General features: G+C 49.8%; 1 long non-coding RNA gene across 1 annotated transcript in view; it reads left to right on the top strand.

The window, feature by feature from the left end:
• Window positions 1–4,934: 4,934 nt before the first annotated feature.
• LOC128311587 (uncharacterized) overlaps window positions 4,935–10,433 on the top strand; it is a 9,597-nt gene continuing 4,098 nt past the window's right edge. The window contains exon 1 of the long non-coding RNA XR_008290086.1: window positions 4,935–5,480. This is a non-coding gene — a long non-coding RNA (uncharacterized LOC128311587). The remainder of the gene's footprint in view (window positions 5,481–10,433) is intronic.

Genomic DNA, 10,433 nt, shown 5'->3' with positions numbered 1-10,433 from the left:
AGGCACAGAGGGAAGAGGGCATCGTTAGGTTTTCGGTTTTAAGGAGCGGGGGGTGATCGGGGAATTCCGAATCCTCAGAGAGCAAAAGGTGCTATTGGGCTGAATGATTAGCTGTGAAACTCGAAAGGCATTATGGGGCATTTTACAGGAATGCCTTTGAGATCTTTGGAGGAAAGTGGTACGGTTAGGTCCCCTCTTGTGGGTGGCACTCACCTTCCCGCCCCGGCTATGACATTCCATGGCTATGGAAATTTGACCCCCATTCCTTTCTCCCCATTTCTATTAAGACTTCAGAGCACTTGTCAAATTAATTACATTCCAACTCAATTGTATTGTCCCTTTCAGAATTTAGCAATGACCTTGAGATGATTGGAGAAGAGCAAGGGCTTTTTAGAGGGCAACCCTGGGATTGTGGCCTTCCTCTGTAGTTTATTAGCTAAGGTGACTTGGGTGAGTCACACCTTGATAAGACTCATCTGTAAAATGAGAGTCTTGTGTGCCCCACAGACTTGTCTGGAGGATTAAATGAAGGACGTGCCTGGCGGTGCTTTGTGCTCCGTGAGGTGACGTACCCGAGTGCTTAGTCTCTGTCATCCCTGGTAATTGCGGGTAGGTCCTGGGCTGGTATGCGGCCCGGGGTGGGAGTCGTGTGGCTCACCTTGTGACCTAGGATGGGCCCAAGGAGATGTGTCATAGGCGAGGCGGGTCTCGAGCAGTCGCCTCCGCAGGTCTCAGTTAAGGTGACGTGGGCACTTACAATGTGTCGGGCATTCTGCTAACACCGTGCGCAAATCGCACATCACATCGTGAATTCTCACGGTAACCCTATGAGAACAGAATTATGATTCCAATTTCTCTCACGTGGAAGCTGAGGCACAGAGTGGTTAAGAAACGCCCGAGGTTACACAGCTAGTGTGTGTCGGGGCCAGGAAATGAAACCGGGTGGGTCCCCAGAGTCGCAGCTATTAACTACGGCGGCAGACGGTACTCTCCGAAGGGGGCTGCACTGGAGGCTCCCATCCCACAAGTGATTCCACGGTGGGCCCTACCATTCCCCCCGGCAGGAGAGGGAGTCCAGATCCCCGCCCTGGGAGCGTGAGCCAGCCTCAGTGTGTCGCCGGTAACCACAGAATGCGGCGGAGATGATGCCATGGGACTTCTGAGCTAGGTCAGAAAGAGCCATGGAGTTTCCGTCTGGGGCTCTTGGGACACCTGCTCCCTGGACACTCTCTTTTGGGATATTCCTTCTCGAAACTCAGCCTGTGCGCTCTGAAAAGCCCAGGCCGCAGGTGGGCTACCTGTTGACAGTCCCAGCTGAGCCCAGCCTTCACATCCTCCTAACCCACGTGCCAGACACGTCATGGAGAAGCTTCTGGATGATCCCTGACCCTTGCTTCATGTTTTCCCAGCTGAGGCAGAGACAAGCCACCCCTGCTGGGCCCTGTCTGAATTTCTGACTCAGGGCCTTCGAGAACATAGAAAATGGTTGTTGTTTCACTTCGCTAAGTTTGGAGAGGTTTGCTAGGCGGCGACAGGCACAGGTTCTGGAACAAGGTCTCTGCTCTTTTCCCTCCTCTCCTTCATGGCGACGCCATCCTGACTGATCAGAGTTCCCGGCCGTGATGTCCTGGATGGCCCTGGCCAAATCTCTCCTGTTTGCCATTCTCGTAAGACCCTCGACTCTCCGGGTGACAGAAGGAAATTCCAAGAAGGTTAACTACACTCATCCCTCCTACTGCCTGCCCAGTCGTCAGCACTTCACGGTATCAGAGGGCCTTCTTCTGCTCACATGCCTGCCTGTCGTCATAAGCGATCCCAGGAGGCAGGCAGGCCGGTCAAGGATGGGAATCCCCGGCCCTTTACTGGACAGGCCGGGGACACGTTTCTGGATGGGGACCTGCTCAAACCAACAGAAAGGCTGACCTGCCCTGCCCGATGCCGGCCCTGGGGTGAAGCAGCCCAGAACGGCTTTCCCTTTGAAAGAGTCAAAGCAGTCCTAAGGGGAACCACACAGACACCACGGGCCAGACCGGTAGCGTAATGGCCCAGACATTTCCTGTCACGCCTGACCTTGTCACGCCTCTCAGCCCTGCTCCCTGGGCTTGTCTTGGCCAGCTGACAAACCTGACAGTAGGACTGGAGTCAGGACTCAGGTCACCTGTTGAGGAAGAATAGTGAGAAGGGAGCACGGGGCAGGAGGGGGCGCCTCTGGGGGCCGGTCAGGGTCTGTTTCTCGACCGGGGTGCCGCCTGCCCAGTGGGTTCGCTCCGTGACTCGCCGAGCTGTGTGCCGATGACCCATGCACCTCTTTGCAACGTATGCGACACGGCAATACAAAGAAAAAAACCATCCGACCAGCATTTGGAATGTGGGAATGAAGCCTAAAATAAGTGCCCGAGGAACAGTAACAGAGGAAACGCGCCTTACTGGAGCGGTTAGAGCAGCGCCTCTCAGCAGGGACCTCCTTCGGAGGAGAGGCCACAGCCTCCACGTCTGTGTCAGCAGTACCAACGGGGAGCCTGGCACACAGAAGGGGTCCAGTGAATGTCCGCTGGCCCACCGCCTTTAGCTTCCCCTTCCTCCTTCCTACTCCTTACCTCCAGCTGACAGGGAAAGCCTTTCCAGAAGGCCCTTGGCTAACATCCTGCTGTAGCAAGAGCCACGCTTTCTTATACATGCTCCCCGTCACTGTGGACACCTGAGATGACGGACAGGCGCGGCGAGGCCAGGATGAATGAAGACCCTAAAATTCCCCACGGGGGGCTTTAATCAAGGTCTTTGCCTGCCGCCCCCGGCAAACCTTCCGCAGAACTGTGAAGAAACAGCACCACACAATGGGTCGAAGCTCTGCTGGGTGCTTTACATGTGCAAACTCGTTTCATCTTCACGACGACCCTGTGAAGTGGGGACTGCTATTAATCCCTTTTTATAGGCAGAGAAACCGAGGCTCAGAGAAGTGAAGCAACCTGCCCAGAGTCACACAGCTGGGAAACAACAGAGCCTGGATCGAACCCAGCCAGCTGGCTCCAGCATCCGTAGTCTGAGGCCCCAAGGGGCCCTGCCTTTACAGGGATGACAATAATACACACTTGGGAGGCATTTTCAAAATATTTGTTTGATAAATGCCAAACGACTAAATAGAGAAGAGTTGATCCTACAACAAAGGAAGAACCAGTGCTGGAGATGGCGGTGTTTATTTCACCTTTCAGTCAAGGTGGGGAGAGGCCAGAGGTGGGAGCAGCCGGACCTCTGGGCCGAGCAAATAAATGCTCCTTGGATCAGAGAAAACAAAATCCTACTCACAGAAGAAAGATCCCTTGCTATTCCCCCTCCCTCCCCCCTCAGGATCTGAACAGATAATCAGAGCGTGCAGACATTCAACAGTAATCAATTAGTACCTACTTTAGATTAAATTGAGAATATGTAAATCGGGTGCCTCATCAAGGCTGCACACAGCCAGTGATTTGAGACGCAGGCACCCCAACGACGTGCTGCAAACATACTGAGTCTCTGCGACACAGAAGGGCATGCAAATCTTGTCCCACCGCCAAAAATTTCTTAGACTGGGAAACCTGCTGTTCTTTACGCACACACGCACACACGCGCGCGCGCCCACACACACACACACACACACACACACACACACACACACACAAACTTTCCTCATCCTCTCTTCTCCATCTTTCCAGAGGCACATACTTTCTTATATCACCAGAAAGAGCTGTCAGTATAAAAACCCAGTGTCAGGAACACAAACAGCAGAGCATCCTTGATCTTGACCCAGACTCCATATGGCCCCAGTGGTCTAGAAGTTAAGCCTTGTTTTGGCGGTTGGTGACTGGTCTTATTTTTGAGAGCGGTATAATAAACAGAATCGGTGGCTAAATATGACTCGGGCTTCCTGGATTCCTTTTCAAATTCCCGGAAAGGGAAATGAGAGAAGGGACACCTATCGGGTTTCAAAAGGTATTTCTGAGAACTTGCCTGACGTGCAACTTGAGAGACAAACACACTCGAGCATGGAACAAATTGGGAGAACAGGGCCCTGGATAAACACGTCTTGGGAAGGCAAGGAGAACCTAGGCAATGAGAGGCCTGATCAGAGCGGAGGCTTTCATCGGGCAGGAGTGGTTTTATGCCAGCCTGTCTACGGAGGACCCTGGCCAGCACAGGCCCTAGCCGTCTGAGCAGGGTGCCAGAGGAAATCACAGCTGGCAGGGAAAGGGTGTTTCCAGACTGTGGTCCTCAGAACTGTCCTTGTCAAGGCCTGGAAGACTGGTGTTCTTCACGCGATGCTCTCAAAAGGCATGACACGAGTGAGAGATGCTCATCGCCAGCCATGGAATATGGCGTTGAGCCTAGAGAGTGACAGCTAAGGGCTTTGAAGAGTGGCCTGTGTGGCCAGGGGGTTGGGGGAAAAAAAAACCCGTCTGAGGAAGCCCACGAGGTTTCACGGAGCCCAGGGTTAGAAGAAATATTTCAGTTGGAGCTGTGATTCTCACCTAGTCCGGAAGCTGAAATTATCACGCCATCTGAGCTTTCCCTGCCGCCTTAGGAGTGCTAAGGGCATATATTTATTTCATTTTTTTAAACCTAAATGAATTTAAGAGAAAAACGGCTTTTAGGAGACTTCTGAGTCATTTCTTGATCGTAAATAACCAACAGGTATTATTGGGCACCTCCCAGATGTTCAGCGCCATACTAGGCATGGAAGTAAAGATACACGAAAAGTGTAAATATGTATTTCATAAATAAAAACACGAAAAGCATCCCGTGGGCCATCGGCATTCCAATCCAGAAGACAGACATGAGGTCAAGACCCGACCAGAAAATGATGAAAAGGAAGGGAAGGGGCAGACATCAGAAATGACAGAGGGCTGCTGATTTGGGGATTCTTGGAGCCAGGTTCAAAGGGGAGGGAGGTTGTCCCTAACATTTGGGAAGAAAAATCTGAATGAAGGGAAAAGAGCTGAGAGTGAGGATATTCCCATGACAGAATGGACAAGAAGAGAATACTAATGAGCTCCAACTCCCACTTCATGCTGAGTGCGGTAGATTATAAAAATGCTTACAATTATTCGCCTCTCTGCGTTCACTTCCATTGCAGTTCCTCCCCTCAAGATATGGGGTCTTCTTCCCTACTCCTTGAATCTGGGTTGTCTACGTGACCGGCATTAGCCAACGGAACATCGACGGGGGAGACACAGGCAGAGGTTCGAAAAGGACTTCCGCTTTGGGGCTCGTCCTCTCGCCCCACTCAGAACCATGAGAGCGTCATGTGGATGAGCCTGAACTAACCTGCTGGAGAGGTTCCAGGGAGTACAACTGGGGCACTCTGGCCAACGGCCGGCCAAGCACGGAACATCCGAGAGAGATCCTTCTTGATCATCCAGCCCACCGGAGAATCGCAGGCGCGTGAGCAAGCACGCCAAAGAAGCCATACTCAGCCAACACGCCAGATTGACAGCTAAATAACATAGGTACTATTTTAAACCATCGGATTTGGGGGTGGCTTGTTCTATAACTACAGCCGATACGTTGGGGAGTAGCTAGGTTTTTAGGTAGGATGGTATGATCTAAAAGGGCCAAAAGCAAATTGGGTGGTCAAGGTAAATGAAGGTCCTGAACGTGAGGAGGAGCAAAAGACAATCAAGAGCTCTGGAAGGTTCCCTGGCAGAGGGATACTTTAAAAAGAGCAGTACTGTAAGCAAGTGAACGCTAGACCGGAGGGGCGGAGCTTCGAGTGGAGAAGCCCAGCTTGCAGGGGATCCGGGCTTGTATAAAGACAGACCTAAAATCTCAGGGCGCATTTCAGAGGAGGGAATGGCAGGACCTTAAGACAGATAAGCTTCAGAACAGGAAACGATGGTTTCCAAGATGCCCCCGAAGCATATCCTTTTGAAGCCTGGGAGGACAGTGGTGTCAAAGACACAGAAAGGAAAGTTGGGATGGGCAGGCAAATGGAGTGTGATTCAGTCAGAAATCTCATGGCTACGAAAAGCTTTTGTCAAACGCACTTAACGTTGTGATTTACTGGGAGAATCAGAATCAGGGTGCCCTGCGGCATGCCAGGGAAAGCACCCTCGCCTTAGAAGGTGCAAGACAGGGGTGAAGCTGGGAGGCCTCAGGAGCGGGATTTCATGGGTCTTCATCCCACCGTGCCATTTTAGGAAGCTCTTGTCCTCTGCTGAGTTCAGATTCTTGAGAGTGAGGATCTGACAGGCCACAGGCCACCCAACAGATTAGCTCCGGGGTGGGGTGCTCGTGGATCCTTACCAACCGTGGTAAGCCGTGGAGGAAGATGAGAGTGCTTGCATAGAGAGAGTGTGTTCTCCGGAGCTGTAAAGAGGCCGATGAGGGGTAGGGAGGCAATAGTGAGCACCTCCCTAAGGCGAGTGAGCAGGCTGAACTGGCAGTGAAAGCTAAGAACTCCAAATGCAGATGTCCCGATGGAAGCGAGAAACACGGGGCTAAGAGTCAGGCCTAGGCTTCAGATGCAAGTGACGTGCCTCTAAGTGAAGGTGAACACTGGCAAATAGTGACGAATTCATCTTCAAAGAGCATAGAAGGAGGAGACCGTAGGGCGGAGGCCAGGAGGCGTGGGCAGTGCCTACAGATGTGAAAGGAGAAAGGGGACCCACTAACAGAGAAAGGGCAGAGAAAAGTGACGTGGAAATCAAGGCTCAACTGTGTCTAGTGAAATGCGGGTCAAAGAGCCAGAGGACCATGAAAAAAATTCTTCCTGAGTTTAGGAGGTCACTGGCGACTTTTAGGAGAAGACAGTAGAGGAGAATGGTTTCACCCTTTCCCTTAAGGGAAGGCAGGAAGTAAGACCGTGGAGGAGTCTACAGCAAAACTCACACCAGTTGAGTTAGCACTACGTAAAGAGCAAATGGCTTGATTTTCTTGGAGGGCGTAAGGATAGAGAGAGGAAGGACTGGAGGTATCTTCAAATGTCCACAAATCAGCCTCACAAATATCTTCTTTTGAGGAAAATAGCACCCAAATCCAAAGACTGTAGAAGGAGACTTCAGCTTTCGATGTATCACCCATGGAGGTGTCCTACGGTTCCGGAACCATTTCCAAAAAGACGGGCTGAGACACGTGTGATTTGTAGAGGCTGAGTTTCTGTAAAACATTTAGTCAAGCGGTTTGGTAACAATTGAGTCGGTGGACATGCCCTTACTGCTCACGGGGATGCCCCTGGGGCTTCCTCCAGTGCAGTTAATTTCCAGGACATGGCGCCACTAAATATTAGCATGTCCCCTCGTGTTAATGGCAAATGGCAAGAGGCTCTCATAATTTAGATATTTTTATGGCTGTTCTGTGGAAGCTAATTTTGTCTAACAAAACCCCATTAAGTTTTAGCTCTATCCTTTTCCCTTCCTCCAACTCCCCGAACTGGGACTTCTATGTTAATTGCAGCCAGTCTATGCTAATTAGATTTCATTTCTGTTTCTTAAAGAGACAGATGCCACCAGGCCCTGCCCCAGTCATCCTTCCCTCCCACCTCCATAGGCAGCTTTTCAGAGGTTAAACTCTAGACTGGATGAAGAATTCACTTAAGGCTCACACTTGAAGTTGGAAAGCAAAGGGGTCAGGTGTTTCCATATCCCTCACAACTTCCTTTGAAGACGAAATGCTTCTTTTCCATGAAATTCTAAGTGTAGCATTTCTAATTGAGAAACAAATCAAAACACTATTAGATTCCTTAACTACACACAAAACTCAACGAAACACCCCAAGGCCTACTATAACCATTGCTTTGAACAGAAGACCCTCGATTCTGGAGCTTTCATCTGTGCTGTGACAAGTTTGCGTTCATCACTGTAGGCTGAGTAAGGATTTACAGGGCAAGAACTGCCCAAGGAAAAAAGTAACTTCGGATACTAATGCTTGGTTCTGTTCACTGAATGAGTGCCTTCTAGGATCTCAGTAGGCACTGGGGAGGAGAAAAAAATGGACAAGAAAAAGACCCGACTTAAAAAGGTGTCCAGTCCATTGGGAAGACATAATAATAATGCTACAAAATAAGTTACTTACCATTTATCAAGCACTACCGTGAACTCCGTTAATGCACATTATCCCATTTTAATCACGGCTGCAATAACATGAGGTAGATATTTATATGCCCATGATACAGATGCTTAGAGACACATACTCTATCAGTGGCATACCATAATAAGCCTTGGGCCTGTGGATCCGCTAAGAAGTTCTTCTTCAAGATGTGGGTCATCTTGGCTTGGCTGCAGGTTGAGTTCACGTCTGTTCTGCATGTATTGCCCCCTCTTTGGACCCAACAGCTAAACCGGGGTATGTTCTGCTCATGGTGATAGAAGCACAGAGGGATGACTGGAAACACATGATGCCGTTTAAGGCCTTTAAAGGTCTAGACACGATCTCATACACCCTCACTTTCACCCACAATCCATCCACCAATTCAAGTCACATGGCCAAGACTAACATCAATGGATAAAGACGTATTTTGTGCTCAACCAAGTGAAGGAAACGGCAAAGTCACATAGGAAAGGCTGTGGATTTGTAATTCCAATAGGAGGGCGCGAAAAATTAAAAATAGTGACCTAAACTGCATGCACAGATCAAAACTGCTAGAACTCGCGTTCAACCTCAGGATGATCAGGCTCTCAAGCCCATCCTTCTAACCACTATGCTGATGCGAACATCTAACAGTAATAAAGTCAGGCAGCGGCAAACAAATAGCAATGACACAATCTGACGGGGGATCCGGGGAGACACCTGGGCATGAGGGTGAGGAGGACTCTTGATGGGCAGAGAAGCAGGGTGGGGCACTGGTGCTGGGGGCAGCACCATGAGGATGGATGGCAGGACATGATGTCGTCATGAGACTAGAGGGTAGGGTTCCCAGGGATGGCACAGAGTGTGAGAGCTGAACACAGGAAGTTAAGATCGGGAGGGAGTTCTGAGCACAACATGTGACGTGATCACATCTGGAATCTCTCGGGCCAGCTCTTCTCAAACTTCATGGCACGTACGAATCCTCTGGGACTCTTGTTGAAACTCAGATTCTGATTCGGTACGTCGTGGGTGGGGGGCCTGAGATTCTGCATTTCTAACAAGCTCTCTGTGATGCTGGTGCTTCTACCTCACACTTTTGGTAGCAAGGCTCTGGGCAAACAGGCTGCCAGCCATTCCAGGTCGGGGACCAGGTTTTCTAAAGACCCGCCACTGTGGCTGGATGTTGCTGCTGCTGCTGCTGCTGCTTCCCTTCTGATCGACCTCCTTGGCCTCCCCCGAGTCTTCCCCACTCAGCGGTCACACGCCAAGGAGGCTCTCCAACACCTTGTTGGATTAACTGCCTGCATCCCTATGCTCTAACTTGTTTTCTCGTAAGCGAGAAAAACAAAGTGCTGCAAAAAGCAACCTTCTATTACTGGAGGTCTACGCAGATTCATTAGAGCTTTGGGGAAGCCATCAGAAGTTGATTGTGCTTGAAGGGGTTGCTCGTCTCCTCCCATTTCCTAATTTGATTTCATGGCTCTGCAATGAAGTCAGAATTAGAGCCACATTAAAGACGGAAAGAGGGAGAAAAAAAATCTACCACCAATCAAGTTCTGAAACTTGCAAGGTGCCTTCTCCCCGGCTCCCCAAGGAATCACCCTTTTACGAGGGTGAAGGTAACCTCAAGACAGACCACGGGCTGAAAAATCATGGCTTTTATAGTTGCCCACAAAGCAGAGAGAAGATGTATTACAGAGAAGTCACACATTTGTGGGTAGGGGGCTCTGGAAAAAGGAGAGAGACACTGTGGAAGTCCTACCTCAGTTACGGCTCACCTTGGGAATGGGTGGCTTTTACTTTTCTTTCTTTCTTTCTCTTTCTTTCTTTCTTTCTTTCTTTCTTTCTTTCTTTCTTTCTCTTTCTTTCTTTCTTTTCTTTCTTTCCTTCCTTCCTTTCTTTTTCTTTCTTTCTTTTTCTTTCTTTCTTTCTTTCTTTCTTTCTTTCTTTCTTTCTTTTCTTTTCTTTCCTTCCTTCATTTCTCTTTCTTTCTTTCTTTCTTTCTTTCTTTCTTTTCCTTCCTTCCTTCCTTCCTTCCTTCCTTCCTTCCTTCCTTCCTTCCTTCCTTCTCTGGTACCAGGTGAATGGCACCAGGGTCTCGGGATGTCCCAATCCAACTGCCTGTCCCTGAGCTTAGAGCTGTCCTTGGGTTGAATGGTCACAGGGCCGTTCTTTTAAGTTCAGATGATGTTCAGGCACTGAGAGCAGATGTTGTGTATACCCTTGCCTTTGTGCCCTTGGCACTCACTCCTATATCCTGTGGGTGTTTACAGTGAATACCTGTTACGGATTCTATTCATTGGAGCACGTTGAGGACTCAAAGAAGGCAAGTTGGAGTTTATACTTTGGGAAGCAGCACTCAACTGAGAAACAGACTGGCGGATAAGTACCACCAG

Source organism: Acinonyx jubatus, chromosome X (assembly GCF_027475565.1).
Source record: "Acinonyx jubatus isolate Ajub_Pintada_27869175 chromosome X, VMU_Ajub_asm_v1.0, whole genome shotgun sequence".
Taxonomy (NCBI): Eukaryota; Metazoa; Chordata; class Mammalia; order Carnivora; family Felidae; genus Acinonyx; species Acinonyx jubatus.
Note: the sequence above shows the minus strand (reverse complement) of the source record. Positions and strands in the feature narration are given on the sequence as shown.